The sequence below is a fragment of the Lethenteron reissneri genome, chromosome 67 (genome assembly GCF_015708825.2).
Source record: "Lethenteron reissneri isolate LAM-NWPU_2019-01 chromosome 67, ASM1570882v1, whole genome shotgun sequence".
NCBI classification, from domain to species: Eukaryota; Metazoa; Chordata; class Hyperoartia; order Petromyzontiformes; family Petromyzontidae; genus Lethenteron; species Lethenteron reissneri.
The window spans coordinates 1074826-1098287 of NC_083845.1; the positions used below are offsets into that span (position 1 = coordinate 1074826).

A 23462-nucleotide genomic window follows, 5' to 3' on the forward strand; every position below is an offset into this window, starting at 1 on the left:
GCTGTTTGGCGGAAGGGGGAGTGTTTCGATCCATTTTCCCAGGGCGCCCCCCACTCTCCCCTCTCCTCTCCCTGAGGTCTGGGTCCAGCCGCTTTCCAATGGCCAGTCCCCACCGGGTTACCCCACGAGATTTCTCCAATTCTTGCGGTTGGTGCTGTGGCAATCAAATCTGGTGCCACCCATGCCCTGCTCGCTTCCCCCAGAGTATTGTTGCTCTGCTCTGGCTCAAGCGTCTGCTGCTGCCCCCACGGGGCTCCCCTGGCGCCATCACCCCTGTGCCCCCCTCCCCCAGGCGAGAAGGGTGGGGGGTGGGGGGTTATTTATGCTCTGCGCTACCGCTTGGAATTCTCCCCTGGCCCTGCCACCTTTGTTTCTCCTCTACTGCCTCATTTTTGCGAGGTCCGCACGCCCCCCCCCCCCCCCCCCCCCACTACTGATCTGTGTGCGCCCTCTGCCGTCGGTCGAGTGCGTTCTGTCAAACCGGAAATTGTCAAAAGTAAAGTTTTTACAGAAAAACCGCTGCCTCGGCTTGTCCAGCGTGTGCGTGGTGTTTGCTGCTGGGCGTGGGGAGTTGTACGGCGGTTCGCGCACTGCACTACAATCCTCGGTGGGCCACGGTTCGAGTTCCGCTCACGGCCACCAACGCCACTGACGATGATCTGCACCGATCCTGCCCCTCCCCCTCGGCTGACTCGGCCTCCAAATGAGTGCTTGGTGCGATGTGTAAAACCTCGCCAGAACAACTTATTTTACCAGGTAAGGGCCCACTGAGCTATGTAGCTCTCTTTCGAATTTACCTGGCTACCACATAGCTCAACGAAGTGGCTTGTGGAAATGTACAGCAGCCAAAGAATTTAAACGCATGTTTCGAAATGTGGAGGGGAACTGGAGGCCCCGGACAAAAATCCACGCGCCCGCGGGAAGAACATGCCAACTCCAAATATACAGGCATCGGGTTGGGATCAATCCCACGAAAATTGTAAACCTGGCAAGGTCGTGAACATCGTTGCACCGTGGCACCCCAAACACGGATGGGAGGTGGTGGAGACATTCCAGCTGTGAAAATTCGCCACTCCAATCCTCCCTACGTGATAATCTGGCTCGTCAAACGCCTCCATGCAAAATCACAGCCGTTTTTCATCAACAGCCGTACGAATAGTAAGGCCTCAAAAGTCTCACAGAGACCCATCCACTCGCACAGATTAACAGACTCGCACTGGGATCTCTAACTTCGCATACAGACCCATAGACTCGCACAGATCGAGAGATTCGCATACATTTTGCAGCGGGCAAAGTATAAATTCGCGAAGACAGCCCGAAGTAAAGCGACGTCACCGATTCGATTTGAAAGAGAAACATCACGCCCATCAATAATCATCTTCGTGTGGCTGTTGTTTGATGCCGAGTAGAAGCAGTGGTTCCACATCGAGGTGGTTGATGAGCCAGATGACTGCGTCTCGATTCGCAGAGTGGTGAATCATCGCTGCTGTGATGATGCCTCTCCTTCACGTAGTTCTGTATGGGACCTATGGGTCTCTTCCGTGAGTATATGGGCATCTATGTAAGTCTATCAGTATTTATAAGTATTGTTTTCTGTGAATATGGTTCTCTGTGAGTATCGGTATCTGTGTGAGTCTATAGGTCTCGCGTCACCTGCTTCAACGTACGTTAAAGAACCCGTGTTGTAATTTACAAAGACCAGCATCGCCCCCTCCCGCCAGACTTTCACACACGGGCAGCTGCCACTGGGTGTGCCCCTCGGCTTGATCACACAAGCAGCAACAACATCGCCCCCTACCGCCAGACTAACGCACAGGGGTAGCTGCCACTGGGTGTGCCCCTCGGCTTGACCACAGCAGCGGCAGCAGCAGTTGCATCGCCCCCTACCGCCAGACTAACGCACACACGGGCAGCTGCCACTGGGTGTGCCCCTAGGCTTGATTACACAGCAGCGGCAGAAATACCAACTCCCGCAGGCTGCGTGCGTCTCGCGTGGTTCCCTCGCTCCTGTGTTACGATAGCGCCATTGCCCCCCCAACCTCCCCCTGTAAGTTGTAAATTCGTCATTGCCTCGTCCACCAAACCTCAGGGGCTCGTAACCCCCCCCCCTCTCCCATAGGGAGATTGCTTTGGTCCGAGTGGAAAATCCTCACACCTGGATATTCTCCCTGTAAGGTCACGGGGGTCGTGGGAAGGTGTGTGGTGGTGAGCAGGTGTCGACTGCGCAATCAACAGTGACCTGGGTTCGATTCCTGGCTGTAGCGAACATCAGCACTGGGGGTGGGGGGGGGGGCAATGAATTCGTTCTAAGCATAGCATCCCCCCTTAAGTCCACAGTCTCATATGAGTGCCGGTACAAAGTGTAGAAATAGACACCGGGGAGACGCAAAGGTGGCTGAGCAGAGCGAGGGCCACACCACCGTCTCTCACCACTCACCAGTGTTGCCAACTCTTGAGTTGGAAAAATCCAGGACGTATCAACAGAGGAAGACGAATACTTCGCAATTCCAGTAGAGGTGGTAACTCAATGTGAATTGTTCTCTTGAGTGCTACATTGTTAATATTGTTATAGAATAACAACAAAAACTCAACACGGAGTTTCGGGCAATGACCCTTCTCAATAGCATATAGCAGCTATTTTCTCAACAACAGGACGAACCTCGGGAAAATTGAACAGGTGACAACCCTCCTTACCACTCAATCACCCATCCACCCATTCATTCAACCCCCCACTCACTCACGCACTTAGCCACTAACCCATCTTCCATTCATTCACCCAATAACAACAGCCACCATTTGCTTCTAAGTGGCAGTGACATCACCACGGCGCTTGTGCCAGGCTAGGTGCACTTTGAGGTCACGTAAAGTGTCGAAAGCTGGCTGACAGGAGGTCACGGGGTAGACCCAGAGACCCAGGTGCCATGGATTTATTGACTGGGATGACTTCGCTCGTTGTTGTTTGTGTCACTCCTCTGCCCTCTGTTGTTGCTGGGGGAGCGACTGCGTCCAACTGCCCAGTAACACCCTTCATGAACCTCCTCTACAAAGGCAGATTTTGACCCGACTGGTACCAGTTTTCAGCAAGTCGACTCAGCTTCACATCCACAGTCCGTCTCTTTACCAGCGTGGCCGACCCCACAACCCCGTACCACGCCGCCAACTTCCGGGTGAGGAGTCAACATTACCTCACCCAATGGCCGGTGGGAGGGGTCGGTGGAAGGCATTGTTACCAGCACCTCCGTGAGGGGCCCGATGGTGGCAGCCGACACCAGGATAACGGCCACGGGTGGTAAGCGGGGGCGATCCGGCCCCTATCCCAGGAACGGAATCCACTCCCCGCTGCCCTCCACGGTGGCGAATCGCTGGCGGGGCTGCACATAGAACTCCTGGTTACACAGCTGGTGTCCGAGGTGGACCTCAAGGGTGACCCTCCCCAGCAGTCCCATCCCAGCTCCACTCGCAGTGTGCAGCGCGCGATCCGGGGCCTGTAGGCGGCCCATGTCAACTCCGATCGTGTTGCAGAATCCGGGTACGCCGCCCATTTACCTGCCCTTCCACCAGCCACGTGGCCCCCGTGATTCCTGCCACTAGCTCCCGCAGCCAGTCGCTCGCAGTCGCCGCGTCCTTAGGTGTTGTTGTCGGCATCTGCGTGGGGGTCACTCGCTCACCATTATTATCATCCATTTGTGTTGGGACCACGTCTATTGCACCCCTAGTTGGTCCACTCTCAAGGGGGCGTTGGCATTTAACCCTGGCGCGTGTCTAGCGCAGGCGATCTCTGGACAGTCTCTCACGAGATGCCCCCGACGGTCGCATAGATAACACGCCCGGGGGAGGGCGGTGGCTCCATAGGAGGCCCTTGCCCACTCCCCCTCCCACTACTGATACGCATCTGCCCGAACTCTGCCTCTAATTGGGACACCCGCCCGGTTAGTCCCTCTACCGTGGAGTGTAGCCCCCCCACCTCGGCCTGGACTACCTCCATTGTGGACTGCAATTTGTTCATATTTCGGGTCACCTCCCCGCGTACTTGGTGCACCTCCTCGCGGGCTTGGGTCACTTCTTCGAGGGCTTGGGTCACCTCCCTGCGCAAATGGGTCACATGGCCGGCTACATCCCCTATGCCGGTCTGTATCCCTGGAGGCTCCCTTGTCCCCCCCCTCACTGTCCTGGCGAGCTCCTCCTCCTCTTCCTCCTCTGAAAGAAGGCTCGCGATGGCGCGCTCCCGTCCCAGCCCTCGAAACTGCGCGCACTCATTAGCGAGTTTCTCGTAACCTGTCCTGCGAGGATCGGCCAATCTCCTGGCCCCGGGAAACCGTGGGACTTTCCATCTAGGGGTCCATCGGATTAAAACCCGATGTGCCAGGCAATCCCCCACCAGGACACTACGTGGGTGCGCTGCGTGCGTGTGTGTGTTTACAGCAGGGGCCGGGAGGGAATCGCGGCGCTTGCGGAGTTGTTCCGCGGTCGTGGCACCACACACTCACTCGGCCACTCACGCAATCACCCTCTATGCACTCACCCACTTATTCACCCACTCACCTACCTACCCGCCTACTCCCTTAAGCACCCCAAGACCTGTAGACAACTTCGCAGGAAAGCAACCTCCTCGTTCCAGAAGAGGACGATCCGTGGAAAACCGGGAGAGGTGGCAACACCAGCAACACCTCGTGGGAGCCAACATCTCCCTCTTGCACCTGTGCGGGTGGGAGCGGGGTGCAGGAGGCAGGGTACAGATGGAGGCGGTGATAAAGGAGCAAGGTCACGGAGATAAGCGCGGATATAAGAGGCGATTGCTCGACGACGGCGCACATCAGTCGCCTGTTGCCTCGACCGCGGTCAGCATCTCTCTCTCTCTCGCCATGATCTATCTACTGCTCGCCGCACTCGTGGGTGCTGCCGGTAAGTGCCAGGCACAGCAGCGATGGCGCGCCCACTCCTGCGAGAACGGCCCCGTCTCCACGACGAGTGACCTGGCTGTACAGCCCGTCCTCCTACAACGTGTGGGTAGTAGTTGCCTTCCTGAAGACCGCTGCATTGTGGAACAATCTCGTTATGGTAACCGTTGACTCAATAGGGAATTAAGGAGTTAGGGGGTAGTAGGTTTCAAAAACACGAACATGACTGACATTTTTCATGATAATTTGTTATATTATTGGTAATTTTACGTATTATTTTACAATTACTGTGTTTTAGTTTAATAATATAATTAATCATATAACCCAAAAATGAGTGAAAATGCATGTTACAGTGTTAGTGGTGAAGCCGCTCAGTGTAATTAAAAGAAAAATAGTTTTACGCAAAGCGAGACAAATGATATAGGGCGGCGCACAGTCCACGATAATGCGTGAAATGCATAACGCAGGCTGAACAAAGACTGAGGCACGTGGGTAGCAGCTAGAAGCATCCAGCAGCATCCCAATGCCTTGTGTGATGATGCTACGCCGTACGACCGCTTACTCCTACGCGCGCGACGTAGTTCCATTCCCTAAATCGCGTTCTATCCAATTCGCATCCGCGTTATATATTTACAAAAAATCTGTTCCCTAATACATTCATCGCGTTGTACCAAAATCACGTCATGAAAACACGCGGCGTTACAGGAGAGCAGATTGTACGCGGTGCCCAGAAACCCAAGCGGCGAGACGATGGGCAGGAGGACCCAGACGCACAGAGAGAGCCTTGGCACAGCAAACCACGCGTAGCCAATTATCTGGGCTGTAGCCACATCGGCCGGAAAGCGACCAATGTCAAAAAACTCGGCAGGTTGGAGGCTGCACAGAGCTTGGCAGGCGACCTGCTCGGCGTAGCGGGTGCTGTAGGCTGCTTGTGTTGAGGGCAGCAGAGGGGCAGCGCAGAGCAGCACAGCAGCCGCTGCTCTGCGCCCTCTCCACCTTCAGCGATGTGCACTGCCCAGCGGGGTGAGTGAGCTACATGACCTCGCACGCGTCTCCTCGCCGTTGCTCGCCGTGTCCCACCGTGGCTACCGTGTGTCCACGTACTCCACCGTGTGTCCCTGTATCTCCATGTCATCGCGTATCTCCTGCACGTGTCTATATGTATATTCATGTCTCGACGTGTCACTTTCACCGTGTCTGTATGTATCTCCACGTGTGTGTATGTATCCCCAGGTGTCTGTATGTATCTCCACGTGTCTGTATGTGTCTCCACGTGTCTGTATGTATCCCCACGTGTCTGTATGTGTCACCACGTGTCTGTATGTATCCCCACGTGTCTGTATGTATCTCCACGTGTCTGTATGTATCACCACGTGTCTGTATGTGTCTCCACGTGTCTGTATGTGTCACCACGTGTCTGTATGTATCACCACGTGTCTGTATGTATCTCCACGTGTCTGTATGTGTCTCCACGTGTCTGTATGTGTCACCACGTGTCTGTATGTATCACCACGTGTCTGTATGTATCACCACGTGTCTGTATGTATCTCCACGTGTCTGTATGTATCCCACGTGTCTGTATGTATCTCCACGTGTCTGCATGTATCATCACGTGTCGGTATGTGTCACCACGTGTCTGTATGGTTTAGCACGTGTCTGTATGTATCCCCACGTGTCTGTATGTATCTCCACGTGTCTGTATGTGTCTCCACGTGTCTGTATGTATCCCCACGTGTCTGTATGTATCACCACGAGTCTGTGTGTATCACCACGTGTCGGTATGTGTCACCACGTGTCTGTATGTATCAGCACGTGTCTGTATGTATCCCCACGTGTCTGTATGTATCTCCACGTGTCTGTATGTGTCTCCACGTGTCTGTATGTATCCCCACGTGTCTGTATGTATCACCACGAGTCTGTGTGTATCACCACGTGTCTGTATGTATCCCCGTGTGTCTGTATGTATCTCCACGTGTCTGTATGTATCACCACGTATCTGTATGTATCACCACGTGTATGTATGTATCTCCGCGTGTCTGTATGTATCCCCACGTGTCTGTATGTATCTCCACGTATCTGTATGTGTCTCTACATGTCTGTATGTGTCACCACGTGTCTGTATGTGTCACCACGTGTCTGTATGTATCACCACGTGTCTGTATGTATCTCCACGTGTCTGTATGTACCTCCACGTGTCTGTATGTATCACCATGTGTCTGTATGTATCTCCACGTGTCTGTATGTACCTCCACGTGTCTGTATGTATCCCCACGTGTCTGTATGTATCTCCACGTGTCTGTATGTATCACCACGTGTCTGTATGTATCACCGTGTGTCTGTATGTATCTCCACGTGTCTGTATGTATCCCCACGTGTCTGTATGTATCTCCACGTGTCTGTATGTATCACCACGTGTCTGTATGTATCTCCACGTACCTCGACAGCGGCGGCTCCGCTGGGAGGAGACCACATTGTGGGTGGCGAGGAGTGCGTCCCGCACTCCCAGGCGTGGCAGGTCTCCCTCAACATCGGCTACCACTTCTGTGGCGGTTCCCTCATCAGCGACGAGTGGGTGGTGTCCGCCGCTCACTGCTACCAGACGTGAGTGGGGGGCGGGTGAGGTGTGGTGAGGTGTGGTGAGGTGTGGTGAGGTGTGGTGAGGTGTGGTGAAAGCGTGCGGTCTGGCGTGTGGAGAGGTGTATTCACAGTAGATCAGGTGGTGAGAAGCGAGGTATAAGATGAAGTGTCTGGTGAGGAATATGGTGAGGTGTGAGGAGAGGTGTCGTCACAGTAGACCACGTGGTGAGGTGTGAGGTGTCGTCACAGTAGACCACGTGGTGAGGTGTCGTCGCAGTAGACCACGTGGTGAGGTATGAGGTGAGGTTTCGTCACAGTAGACCACGTGGTGAGGTATGAGGAGAGGTGTCGTCACAATAGACCACGTGGTGAGGTGTCGTCGAAGTAGACCACGTGGTGAGGTATGAGGAGAGGTGTCGTCACAATAGACCACGTGGTGAGGTGTCGTCGCAGTAGACCACGTGGTGAGGTATGAGGAGAGGTGTCGTCACAATAGACCACGTGGTGAGGCGCGGGTGGTGAGGTGAGGCGTGTGGTAAGCTCGTCTGTGTCTACCCCCCCCCTCCACCCGCTTGCCCCCCTCACCCCCCTCAGCGCATCCCGTATCTCCGTGCGCATCGGCGAGCACAACATCTTCGCTAGCGAGGGCACCGAACAGTGGATCCAGGCCTCCAAGGCGATCCGCCACCCGGGCTACGCCTCCAGCACCATCGACAACGACATCATGCTGGTGAAGCTGGCCAAGCCGGCCACGCTCAACGCCTACGCGCAGCCCGTGGCGCTGCCCACCGCCTGCGCAGCCGTGGGCGTCATGTGCACCATCTCGGGCTGGGGCGAGACCGAGACCGCCATAGGTACACCTACACGTGTCTCCATCCACGCGTCTTCTCACCGTGTCTCCATCCACGCGTCTTCTCACCATATCTCCATCCACGTGTCTCCTCACTCTGTCTCTCCTCACCGTGTCTCCATCCACGCGTCTTCTCACCGTGTCTCCATCCACGTGTCTCCTCACCGTGTCTCCATCCACGTGTCTCCTCACTGTGTCTCCATCCACGCGTCTCCTCACCGTGTCTCCATCCACGTGTCTCCTCACTGTGTCTCCATCCACGCGTCTCCTCACCGTGTCTCCATCCACGTGTCTCCTCACTGTGTCTCCATCCACGCGTCTCCTCACCGTGTCTCCATCCACGCGTCTCCTCACTCTGTCTCTCCTCACCCCCCCCCCCCACCACCCGCGGGTCCCCAGGCAGCCCGGACGTGCTGATGTGCGTGCAGGCGCCGGTGCTGAGCGTGGCGGACTGCGAGTCCGGCTACCCGGGAGACATCACTGACAACATGGTGTGCCTGGGGTACATGGAGGGCGGCAAGGACTCGTGCCAGGTGCTCGCCTACCCCGCTCTCACCTACCTCACTCACCTACCCCACTCACCTACCCCACTGTCACCTACCCCACTCACCTACCCCATTCACCTACCCCACTCACCTACCCCACTGTCACCTACCCCACTCACCTACCCCACTCACCTACCCCACTCACCTACCCCACTGTCACCTACCTCACTCACCTACCCCACTCACCTACCCCACTCACCAACCCCACTGTCACCTACCTCACTCACCTACCTCACTCACCTACCCCACTCACCTACCCCACTCACCTACCCCATTCACCTACCCCACTCACCTACCCCACTCACCTACCCCACTCACCTATCTCACTCGTCTACCCCACTCACCTACCCCACTCACCTACCCCACTCACCTACCCCACTCACCTACCCCACTGTCACCTACCCCACTCACCTACCCCACTGTCACCTACCCCACTCACCTACCCCACTCACCTACCCCACTCACCTACCCCACTCACCTACCCCATTCACCTACCCCACTGTCACCTACCCCACTCACCTACCCCACTCACCTACCCCACTGTCACCTACCCCACTCACCTACCCCACTCACCTACCCCACTGTCACCTACCCCACTCTCACCTACCCCACTCACCTACCCCACTCACCTACCCCACTCTCACCTACCTCACTCACCTACCCCACTCACCTACCCCACTCACCTACCCCACTCACCTACCCCACTCACCGAACGTTTTTACAATGTGGGAGGAAACCAAAAAAGCCCCAGGGGAGGAGCATCACTACTACCCCACTTGCTGTACTGTCACCCCACTACCCACTTGCTGTACTGTCACCCTACTACCCCACTTGCTGTACTGCCACCCCACTACCCACTTGCTGTACTGTCACCCTACTACCCCACTTGCTGTACTGCCACCCCACTACCCACTTGCTGTACTGTCACCCTACTACCCCACTTGCTGTACTGTCACCCCACTACCCACTTGCTGTACTGTCACCCTACTACCCCACTTGCTGCACTGTCACCCCACTACCCACTTGCTGTACTGTCACCCTACTACCCCACTTGCTGTACTGTCACCCCACTACCCACTTGCTGTACTGTCACCCCACTACCCACTTGCTGTACTGTCACCCTACTACCCCAGTTGCTGTACTGTCACCCTACTACCCCACTTGCTGTACTGCCACCCCACTACCCACTTGCTGTACTGTCACCCTACTACCCCACTTGCTGTACTGTCACCCCCACTACCCACTTGCTGTACTGTCACCCTACTACCCCACTTGCTGTACTGTCACCCCACTACCCACTTGCTGTACTGTCACCCGACTACCCACTTGCTGTACTGTCACCCTACTACCCACTTGCTGTACTGCCACCCCACTACCCACTTGCTGTACTGTCACCCCACTACCCAATTGCTGTACTGTCACCCCACTACCCACTTGCTGTACTGTCACCCCACTACCCACTTGCTGTACTGTCACCCCACTACCCACTTGCTGTACTGTCACCCTACTACCCACTTTCTGTACTGTCACCCTACTACCCACTTTCTGTACTGTCACCCCACTACCCACTTGCTGTACTGCCACCCCACTACCCACTTTCTGTACTGTCACCCTACTACCCACTTGCTGTACTGTCACCCTACTACCCACTTGCTGTACTGTCACCCTACTACCCACTTGCTGTACTGTCACCCTACTACCCACTTGCTGTACTGTCACCCCACTACCCACTTGCTGTACTGCCACCCCACTACCCACTTTCTGTACTGTCACCCTACTACCCACTTGCTGTACTGTCACCCTACTACCCACTTTCTGTACTGTCACCCTACTACCCACTTGCTGTACTGTCACCCTACTACCCACTTTCTGTACTGTCACCCTACTACCCACTTGCTGTACTGTCACCCTACTACCCACTTTCTGTACTGTCACCCTACTACCCACTTTCTGTACTGTCACCCCACTACCCACTTGCTGTACTGCCACCCCACTACCCACTTTCTGTACTGTCACCCTACTACCCACTTGCTGTACTGTCACCCTACTACCCACTTGCTGTACTGTCACCCTACTACCCACTTGCTGTACTGTCACCCCACTACCCACTTGCTGTACTGTCACCCTACTACCCACTTTCTGTACTGTCACCCTACTACCCCACTTGCTGTACTGCCACCCCACTACCCACTTGCTGTACTGTCACCCTACTACCCCACTTGCTGTACTGTCACCCCACTACCCACTTGCTGTACTGTCACCCTACTACCCCACTTGCTGTACTGTCACCCCACTACCCACTTGCTGTACTGTCACCCCACTACCCACTTGCTGTACTGTCACCCTACTACCCCACTTGCTGTACTGTCACCCTACTACCCCACTTGCTGTACTGTCACCCTACTACCCCACTTGCTGTACTGCCACCCCACTACCCACTTGCTGTACTGTCACCCTACTACCCCACTTGCTGTACTGTCACCCCACTACCCACTTGCTGTACTGTCACCCTACTACCCCACTTGCTGTACTGTCACCCCACTACCCACTTGCTGTACTGTCACCCGACTACCCACTTGCTGTACTGTCACCCTACTACCCACTTGCTGTACTGTCACCCTACTACCCACTTGCTGTACTGCCACCCCACTACCCACTTGCTGTACTGTCACCCCACTACCCACTTGCTGTACTGTCACCCCACTACCCACTTGCTGTACTGTCACCCCACTACCCACTTGCTGTACTGTCACCCCACTACCCACTTGCTGTACTGTCACCCTACTACCCACTTTCTGTACTGTCACCCTACTACCCACTTTCTGTACTGTCACCCCACTACCCACTTGCTGTACTGCCACCCCACTACCCACTTTCTGTACTGTCACCCTACTACCCACTTGCTGTACTGTCACCCTACTACCCACTTGCTGTACTGTCACCCTACTACCCACTTGCTGTACTGTCACCCCACTACCCACTTGCTGTACTGTCACCCTACTACCCACTTGCTGTACTGTCACCCCACTACCCACTTGCTGTACTGTCACCCTACTACCCACTTTCTGTACTGTCACCCTACTACCCACTTGCTGTACTGTCACCCCACTACCCACTTGCTGTACTGTCACCCTAATACCCACTTGCTGTACTGTCACCCCACTACCCACTTGCTGTACTGCCACCCCACTACCCACTTTCTGTACTGTCACCCTACTACCCACTTGCTGTACTGTCACCCTACTACCCACTTTCTGTACTGTCACCCTACTACCCACTTGCTGTACTGTCACCCTACTACCCACTTTCTGTACTGTCACCCTACTACCCACTTGCTGTACTGTCACCCTACTACCCACTTTCTGTACTGTCACCCTACTACCCACTTTCTGTACTGTCACCCCACTACCCACCTTGCTGTACTGCCACCCCACTACCCACTTTCTGTACTGTCACCCTACTACCCACTTGCTGTACTGTCACCCTACTACCCACTTGCTGTACTGTCACCCTACTACCCACTTGCTGTACTGTCACCACCACTACCCACTTGCTGTACTGTCACCCTACTACCCACGTTCTGTACTGTCACCCTACTACCCACTTGCTGTACTGTCACCCCCACTACCCACTTGCTGTACTGTCACCCTACTACCCACTTTCTGTACTGTCACCCTACTACCCACTTGCTGTACTGCCACCCCCTACCCACTTTCTGTACTGTCACCCTACTACCCACTTGCTGTACTGTCACCCTACTACCCACTTGCTGTAGCTGTCACCCCACTACCCACTTGCTGTACTGTCACCCTACTACCCACTTGCTGTACTGTCACCCTACTACCCCTTGCTGTACTGCCACCCCCACTACCCACTTTCTGTACTGTCACCCTACTACCCACTTGCTGTACTGTCACCCTACTACCCACTTGCTGTACTGCCACCCCACTACCCACTTTCTGTACTGTCACCCTACTACCCACTTGCTGTACTGTCACCCTACTACCCACTTGCTGTACTGTCACCCCACTACCCACTTGCTGTACTGTCACCCTACTACCCACTTGCTGTACTGTCACCCCACTACCCACTTGCTGTACTGTCACCCTACTACCCACTTGCTGTACTGTCACCCCACTACCCACTTTCTGTACTGTCACCCTACTACCCACTTGCTGTACTGTCACTCTACTACCCACTTGCTGTACTGCCACCCCACTACCCACTTCTGTACTGTCACCCCCACTACCCAACTTGCTGTACTGTCACCCTAACTACCCACTTGCTGTACTGTCACCCACTACCCCTTGCTGTACTGTCACCCCATTACCCACTTAGCTTGTACTGCCACCCCCCACTACCCACTTGCTGTACTGTCACCCTAACTACCCACGTGCTGTACTGTCCCCTACTACCTACTTGCTGTACTGTCACCCCACTACCCCACTTGCTGTACTGCCACCCCCACTACCCACTTGCTGTACTGTCACCCCACTACCCACATTGCTGTACTGTCACCCTACTACCCACTTGCTGTACTGTCACCCCACTACCCCTTGCTGTACTGCCACCCTACTACCCACTTGCTGTACTGTCACCCCACTACCCACTTGCTGTACTGTTACCCCCACTACCAGTTGCTGTACTGTCACCCCACACCCACTTGCTGTACTGTCACCCCACGACCCACTTGCTGTACTGCCACCCCACTACCCCACTTGCTGTACTGTCACCCCCACTCCCACTTGCTGTACTGTCACCCTACTACCCCACTTGCTGTACTGTCACCCCACTACCCACTTGCTGTACTGTCACCCGACTACCCACTTGCTGTACTGTCACCCTACTACCCACTTGCTGTACTGTCACCCTACTACCCACTTGCTGTACTGCCACCCACTACCCACTTGCTGTACTGTCACCCCACTACCCACTTGCTGTACTGTCACCCCACTACCCACTTGCTGTACTGTCACCCCACTACCCACTTGCTGTACTGTCACCCCCACTACCCACTTGCTGTACTGTCACCCTACTACCCACTTTCTGTACTGTCACCCTACTACCCACTTTCGTACTGTCACCCCACTACCCACTTGCTGTACTGCCACCCCCTACCCACTTTCTGTACTGTCACCCTACTACCCACTTGCTGTACTGTCACCCTACTACCCACTTGCTGTACTGTCACCCTACTACCCACTTGCTGTACTGTCACCCACTACCCACTTGCTGTACTGTCACCCTACTACCCACTTGCTGGAACTGTCACCCCACTACCCCTTGCTGTACTGTCACCTACTACCCACTTTCTGTACTGTCACCCTACTACCCACTTGCTGTACTGTCACCCCACTACCCACTTGCTGTACTGTCACACCTAATACCCACTTGCTGTACTGTCACCCCCCACTACCCACTTGCTTGTACTGCCACCCCCACTACCCACTTTCTGTACTGTCAACCCTACTACCCACTTGCTGTCCTGTCACCCTACTACCCACTTTCTGTACTGTCACCCTACTACCCACTTGCTGTACTGTCACCCTATACCCACTTTCTGTACTGTCACCCTACTAACCACTTGCTGTACTGTCACCCTACTACCCACTTTCTGTACTGTCACCCTACTACCCACTTTCTGTACTGTCACCCCACTACCCACTTGCTGTACTGCCACCCCACTAACCCACTTTCTGTACTGTCACCCTACTACCCACTTGCTGTACGTCACCCTACTACCCCACATTGCTGTACTGTCACCCTACTACCCACTTGCTGTACTGTCACCCCACTACCCACTTGCTGTACTGTCACCCTACTACCCACTTTCTGTACTGTCACCCTACTACCCACTTGCTGTACTGTCACCCCACTACCCACTTGCTGTACTGTCACCCTACTACCCACTTTCTGTACTGTCACCCTACTACCCACTTGCTGTACTGCCACCCCACTACCCACTTTCTGTACTGTCACCCTACTACCCACTTGCTGTACTGTCACCCTACTACCCACTTGCTGTACTGTCACCCCACTACCCACTTGCTGTACTGTCACCCTACTACCCACTTGCTGTACTGTCACCCTACTACCCACTTGCTGTACTGCCACCCCTACCCACTTTCTGTACTGTCACCCTACTACCCACTTGCTGTACTGTCACCCTACTACCCACTTGCTGTACTGCCACCCCACTACCCACTTTCTGTACTGTCACCCTACTACCCACTTGCTGTACTGTCACCCTACTACCCACTTGCTGTACTGTCCCACTACCCACTTACCCACTACCCTGCTGTACTGTCACCCCACTACCCACTTGCTGTACTGTAACCCTACTACCCCACTTGCTGTACTGTCACCCCACTAACCCACTTTCCTGTACGGTCACCCTACTACCCACTTGCTGTACTGTCACTCTACTACCCACATTGCTGTACTGCCACCCCCACTAACCCCACTTTCTGTACTGTCACCCCACTACCCACTTGCTGTACTGTCACCCCTACTAACCACTTGCTGTACTGTCACCCCACTACCCACTTGCTGTACTGTCACCCCATTACCCACTTGCTGTACTGCCACCCCACTACCCACTTGCTGTACTGTCACCCTACTACCCACTTGCTGTACTGTCACCCTACTACCCTACTTGCTGTACTGTCACCCCACTACCCACTTGCTGTACTGCCACCCCCTACCCACTTGCTGTACTGTCACCCCCACTACCCACCCTTGCTGTACTGTCACCCTACTACCCACTTGCTGTACTGTCACCCCACTACCCACTTGCTGTACTGCCACCCTACTACCCACTTGCTGTACTGTCACCCCACTACCCACTTGCTGTACTGTTACCCCACTACCCAGTTGCTGTACTGTCACCCCACTACCCACTTGCTGTACTGTCACCCCACTACCCACTTGCTGTACTGCCACCCCACTACCCACTTGCTGTACTGTCACCCCACTACCCACTTGCTGTACTGTCACCCCACTACCCACTTGCTGTACTGCCACCCCACTACCCACTTGCTGTACTGCCACCCCACTACCCACTTGCTGTACTGTCACCCCACTACCCACTTGCTGTACTACCCCACTTGCTGTACTGTCACCCCACTACCCACTTTCTGTACTGTCACCCTACTACCCACTTGCTGTACTGTCACCACCACTACCCACTTGCTGTACTGTCACCCCACTACCCACTTGCTGTACTGTCACCCTAATACCCACTTGCTGTACTGCCACCCCACTACCCACTTGCTGTACTGCCACCCACTACCCACTTGCTGTACTGTCACCCCACTACCCACTTGCTGGTACGTCACCCCTAATACCCACTTGCTGTACTGTCACCCCCCACTACCCCACTTTCTGTACTGTCACCCTACTACCCACTTGCTGTACTGTCACTCTACTACCCCTTGCTGTACTGCCACCCCACTACCCCTTTCTGTACTGTCACCCCCACTAACCCACTTGCTGTACTGTACCCCTACTACCCACTTGCTGTACTGTCACCACCACTACCCACTTCTGTACTGTCCCCCATTACCCCCTTGCTGTACTGCCACCCCACTACCCACTTGCTGTACTGGCAACCCTACTACCCACTTGCTGTACTGTCCACCCTACTACCTACTTGCTGTACTGTCACCCCACTACCCACTATTGCTGTACTGCCACCCACTACCCACTTGCTGTACTGTCACCCCACTACCACACTTGCTGTACTGTCACCCTACTACCCACTTGCTGTACTGTCACCCCACTACCCACTTGCTGTACTGCCACCCTACTACCCACTTGCTTTACTGTCACCCCACTACCCACTTGCTGTACTGTTACCCCCACTACCCCTTGCTGTACTGTCACCCCACTACCCACTTGCTGTACTGTCACCCCCACTACCCACTTGCTGTACTGCCACCCACCCCTACCCACTTGCTGTACTGTCACCCCACTACCCACTTGCTGTACTGTCACCCCACTACCCACTTGCTGTACTGCCACCCCACTACCCACTTGCTGTACTGCCACCCCCACTACCCACTTGCTGTACTGTCACCCCCACTACCCACTTGCTGTACTACCCCACTTGCTGTACTGTCACCCCCCTACCCACTTTCTGTACTGTCACCCTACTACCCACCTTGCTGTACTGTCACCCCACTACCCACTTGCTGTACTGTCACCCCACTACCCACTTGCTGTACTGTCACCCTAATACCCCTTGCTGTACTGTCACCCTAATACCCACTTGCTGTACTGTCACCCCACTACCCACTTTCTGTACTGTCACCCTACTACCCACTTGCTGTACTGTCACTCTACTACCCCACTTGCTGTACTGCCACCCCACTACCCACTTTCTGTACTGTCACCCCACTACCCACTTGCTGTACTGTCACCCTACTACCCACTTGCTGTACTGTCACCCCACTACCCACTTGCTGTACTGTCACCCCATTACCCACTTGCTGTACTGCCACCCCACTACCCATTGCTGTACTGTCACCCCTACTACCCACTTGCTGTACTGTCACCCTACTACCTACTTGCTGTACTGTCACCCCACTACCCACTTGCTGTACTGCCACCACCACACCCACTTGCTGTACTGTCACCCCACTACCCACTTGCTGTACTGTCACCCTACTACCCACTTGCTGTACTGTCACCCCACTACCCACTTGCTGTACTGCCACCCTACTACCCACTTGCTTTACTGTCACCCCACTACCCACTTGCTGTACTGTTACCCCACTACCCACTTGCTGTACTGTCACCCACCCCACTACCCACTTGCTGTACTGTCAACCCCACTACCCACTTGCTGTACTGCCACCCACTACCCACTTGTGCTGTACTGTCACCCCACTACCCACTTGCTGTACTGTCACCCCACTACCCACTTGCTGTACTGCCACCCCACTACCCACTTGCTGTACTGTCACCCCACTACCCACTTGCTGTACTGTCACCCCACTACCCACTTGCTGTACTAACCCCACTTGCTGTACTGTCACCCCACTACCCACTTTCTGTACTGTCACCCGACTACCCCACTTGCTGTACTGTCACCCCACTACCCACTTGCTGTACTGTCACCCCCCACTACCCACTTGCTGTACTGTCACCCTAATACCCACTTGCTGTACTGCCACCCCACTACCCACTTGCTGTACTGCCACCCCACTACCCCTTGCTGTACTGTCACCCCCACTACCCACTTGCTGTACTGTCACCCTAATACCCACTTGCTGTACTGCCACCCCCTACCCCACTTGCTGTACTGTCACCCCACTACCCACTTGCTGTACTGTCACCCTACTACCCACTTGCTGTACTGTCACCCCACTACCCACTTGCTGTACTGCCACCCTACTACCCACTTGCTTTACTGTCACCCCACTACCCACTTGCTGTACTGTTACCCCACTACCCACTTGCTGTACTGTCACCCCACTACCCACTTGCTGTACTGTCACCCCACTACCCACTTGCTGTACTGCCACCCCACTACCCACTTGCTGTACTGTCACCCCACTACCCACTTGCTGTACTGTCACCCCACTACCCACTTGCTGTACTGCCACCCCACTACCCACTTGCTGTACTGCCACCCCACTACCCACTTGCTGTACTGTCACCCCACTACCCACTTGCTGTACTACCCCACTTGCTGTACTGTCACCCCACTACCCACTTTCTGTACTGTCACCCTACTACCCCACTTGCTGTACTGTCACCCCACTACCCACTTGCTGTACTGTCACCCCACTACCCACTTGCTGTACTGTCACCCTAATACCCACTTGCTGTACTGTCACCCTAATACCCACTTGCTGTACTGTCACCCCACTACCCACTTTCTGTACTGTCACCCTACTACCCACTTGCTGTACTGTCACTCTACTACCCACTTGCTGTACTGCCACCCCACTACCCACTTTCTGTACTGTCACCCCACTACCCACTTGCTGTACTGTCACCCTACTACCCACTTGCTGTACTGTCACCCCACTACCCACTTGCTGTACTGTCACCCCATTACCCACTTGCTGTACTGCCACCCCACTACCCACTTGCTGTACTGTCACCCTACTACCCACTTGCTGTACTGTCACCCTACTACCTACTTGCTGTACTGTCACCCCACTACCCACTTGCTGTACTGCCACCCCACTACCCACTTGCTGTACTGTCACCCCACTACCCACTTGCTGTACTGTCACCCCACTACCCACTTGCTGTACTGTCACCCTAATACCCACTTGCTGTACTGCCACCCCACTACCCACTTGCTGTACTGCCACCCCACTACCCACTTGCTGTACTGTCACCCCACTACCCACTTGCTGTACTGTCACCCTAATACCCACTTGCTGTACTGCCACCCCACTACCCACTTGCTGTACTGTCACCCCACTACCCACTTGCTGTACTGTCACCCTACTACCCACTTGCTGTACTGTCACCCCACTACCCACTTGCTGTACTGCCACCCTACTACCCACTTGCTTTACTGTCACCCCACTACCCACTTGCTGTACTGTTACCCCACTACCCACTTGCTGTACTGTCACCCCACTACCCACTTGCTGTACTGTCACCCCACTACCCACTTGCTGTACTGCCACCCCCACTACCCACTTGCTGTACTGTCACCCCACTACCCACTTGCTGTACTGTCACCCCACTACCCACTTGCTGTACTGCCACCCCACTACCCACTTGCTGTACTGCCACCCCACTACCCACTTGCTGTACTGTCACCCCACTACCCACTTGCTGTACTACCCCACTTGCTGTACTGTCACCCCACTACCCACTTTCTGTACTGTCACCCTACTACCCACTTGCTGTACTGTCACCCCACTACCCACTTGCTGTACTGTCACCCCACTACCCACTTGCTGTACTGTCACCCTAATACCCACTTGCTGTACTGTCACCCTAATACCCACTTGCTGTACTGTCACCCCACTACCCACTTTCTGTACTGTCACCCTACTACCCACTTGCTGTACTGTCACTCTACTACCCACTTGCTGTACTGCCACCCCCACTACCCACTTTCTGTACTGTCACCACCACTACCCACTTGCTGTACTGTTCACCCCTACTACCCACTTGCTGTACTGTCACCCCACTACCCACTTGCTGTACTGTCACCCCATTACCCACTTGCTGTACTGCCACCCACTACCCACTTGCTGTACTTCACCCTACTACCCACTTGCTGTACTGTCACCCTACTACCTACGTGCTGTACTGTCACCCCACTACCCACTTGCTGTAACTGGCCACCCCACTACCCACTTGCTGTACTGTCACCCCACTACCCACTTGCTGTACTGTCACCCTACTACCCACTTGCTGTACTGTCACCCCACTACCACTTGCTGTACTGCCACCCTACTACCCACTTGCTTTACTGTCACCCCACTACCCACTTGCTGTACTGTTACCCCACTACCCACTTGCTGTACTGTCACCCCACTACCCACTTGCTTACTGTCACCCCACTACCCACTTGCTGTACTGCCACCCCACTACCCACTTGCTGTACTGTCACCCCACTACCCACTTGCTGTACTGTCACCCCACTACCCACTTGCTGTACTGCCACCCCACTACCCACTTGCTGTACTGCCACCCCACTACCCACTTGCTGTACTGTCACCCCACTACCCACTTGCTGTACTACCCCACTTGCTGTACTGTCACCCCACTACCCACTTTCTGTACTGTCACCCTACTACCCCACTTGCTGTACTGTCACCCCACTACCCACTTGCTGTACTGTCACCCCACTACCCACTTGCTGTACTGTCACCCTAATACCCACTTGCTGTACTGCCACCCCACTACCCACTTGCTGTACTGCCACCCCACTACCCACTTGCTGTACTGTCACCCCACTACCCACTTGCTGTACTGTCACCCTAATACCCACTTGCTGTACTGCAACCCCACTACCCACTTGCTGTACTGCCACCCCACTACCCACTTGCTGTACTGTCACCCCACTACCCACTTGCTGTACTACCCCACTTGCTGTACTGTCACCCCACTACCCACTTTCTGTACTGTCACCCTACTACCCACTTTCTGTACTGTCACCCTACTACCCCACTTGCTGTACTGTCACCCCACTACCCACTTGCTGTACTGTCACCCTACTACCCACTTGCTGTACTGTCACCCCACTACCCCACTTGCTGTACTGTCACCCCACTACCCCACTTGCTATACTGTCACCCCACTACCCCACTTGCTGTACTGTCACCCCACTACCCCATTTGCTGTACTGTCACCCCACTACCCACTTGCTGTACTGCCACCCCACTACCCCACTTGCTGTACTGTCACCCTACTACCCACTTGCTGTACTGCCACCCCACTACCCCACTTGCTGTACTGTCACCCTACTACCCACTTGCTGTACTGCCACCCCACTACCCACTTGCTGTACTGTCACCCTACTACCCACTTGCTGTACTGTCACCCTACTACCCACTTGCTGTACTGTCACCCTACTACCCACTTGCTGTACTGCCACCCCACTACCCACTTGCTGTACTGTCACCCTACTACCCACTTGCTGTACTGTCACCCCACTACCCCACTTGCTGTACTGTCACCCTACTACCCACTTGCTGTACTGTCACCCCACTACCCCACTTGCTGTATTGTCACCCCACTACCCACTTGCTGTACTGCCACCCCACTACCCACTTGCTGTACTGTCACCCTACTACCCACTTGCTGTACTGTCACCCCACTACCCACTTGCTGTACTGTCACCCCACTACCCCACTTGCTATACTGTCACCCCACTATCCCACTTGCTATACTGTCACCCCACTACCCCATTTGCTGTACTGTCACCCCACTACCCACTTGCTGTACTGTCACCCCACTACCCCACTTGCTGTACTACCCCACTTGCTGTACTGCCACAGGCGCCCGGCTTAATGAGCCCCCCCCCTCTCCCCGCTGGGTGCAGGGAGACTCTGGAGGCCCCGTGGTGTGCAACGGGCAGCTGCAGGGCATCGTTTCGTGGGGACGCGGCTGTGCGGAACCCAACTACCCGGGCGTCTACACCAAGGTGTGCACTACAACGCCTGGATCGCCGAGACCATGAGCGCCAACTAGGAACGCGATCACCACATGAGTACCAAACACACGGATACCATGAGTACCATCTACACCGACAGCATGGGTACTAACTACACGGACTTTTTATTTGAGGCTGAGGTGACCGAGAGGTGCTCATGGTGGCCGTGAGCGGGAATCGAACTCGGCTCGACGGGTTCTTAGCGCAGCGCGCAAGCCCCCACCACACACACGTACACACACACATGCGTGTATACACACACGCGTACACACACGTACATACACACGCTCACACGCACGGAAGCACACGTTGTGTCTCTGAGTTTCACGTGGCCGCTGTTCACTTGACGATAATAAAACCTGACAACCGCCGTGTCGCACTGAGTGTGAGTCGATCCTTCTCTCCGTCCCCTTTTTAGTTGAAAACCCCTACGGGGGGTTGATTTTACTGAACGTGCCGATTATTCTGTCCGATGAAGAATCCCAACGGTGTTTCCACACGGACGATCTCTTGTTGTTGTTTATTGTTGTTTGTTGTTGTGTGGGTTAGAACGCATAATTGCAACATCTGCATCTCCTCCAATCAGCCCCCCCCCACCACCACCACGCCCTGGACTTGCGCAGAGGCCACCACTCGCACGAAAGTCCCAACTACTCCAATCCGCCATAATACCTCGGGGACCTCCGAAGTACGCGGCCAATTCCTTCCCAGTCGCAACCTCAAAGCCCTTCGCTCCCCCTCCCCTCCTCTGTGGTGTCAATAGAACCACGGGTCTCTGTGTCCGCGGGTCGCTGTGTCCGCGGGTCGCTCTCTACGCGGGTCGCTGCACCGTTTCGTAGCATCTGAGCACCAACTAAGAGTCTACCAGTGCTGTGTTTTGTGAATGTTATCCACATCGTGCGAAGGCCTGGACATTGCTCTTCAAGTTGATTCGGATCGTTTTTTTAGGGTTAGATCGCGTAAATATATAAATGTGTCGTTAAACCCGCCACCACCCGACACAGCAAATCAGTAAGATTTGTCACGTAAACAGAACGTGGCCAATTCGTTGCTAGTACAGCAACATCGGTGTGTTGGAGAGCAAAGCCACAACATTTACCATCTGACTACGACATTTACCATCTGACTACGACATTTACCATCTGACTACGACATTTACCATCTGACTACGACATTTACCATCTGACTACGACATTTACCATCTGACTACGACATTTACATCTGAATACGACATTTACCATCTGACTACGACATTTACCATCTGACTACACACAATTTACCATCTGACTACGACATTTACATCTGACTACGACCATATTTACCATCTGACTACGACATTTACCATCTGGACTACGACATTTACCATCTGACTACGACATTTACCATCTGACTACGACATTTACGCCAGTGCTTACTACGAGCTTCATCAGGCGACAGCCTTCGTCAGAACATGTCCC

The 23462-nt window shown here is 54.6% G+C and overlaps 1 pseudogene; it reads left to right on the forward strand.

Moving 5' to 3' along the window:
- The first annotated feature begins 4721 nt into the window (after nucleotides 1-4721).
- On the forward strand, nucleotides 4722-22321 carry LOC133360036 (trypsin-2-like; annotated as a pseudogene).
- Nucleotides 22322-23462: the final 1141 nt, after the last annotated feature.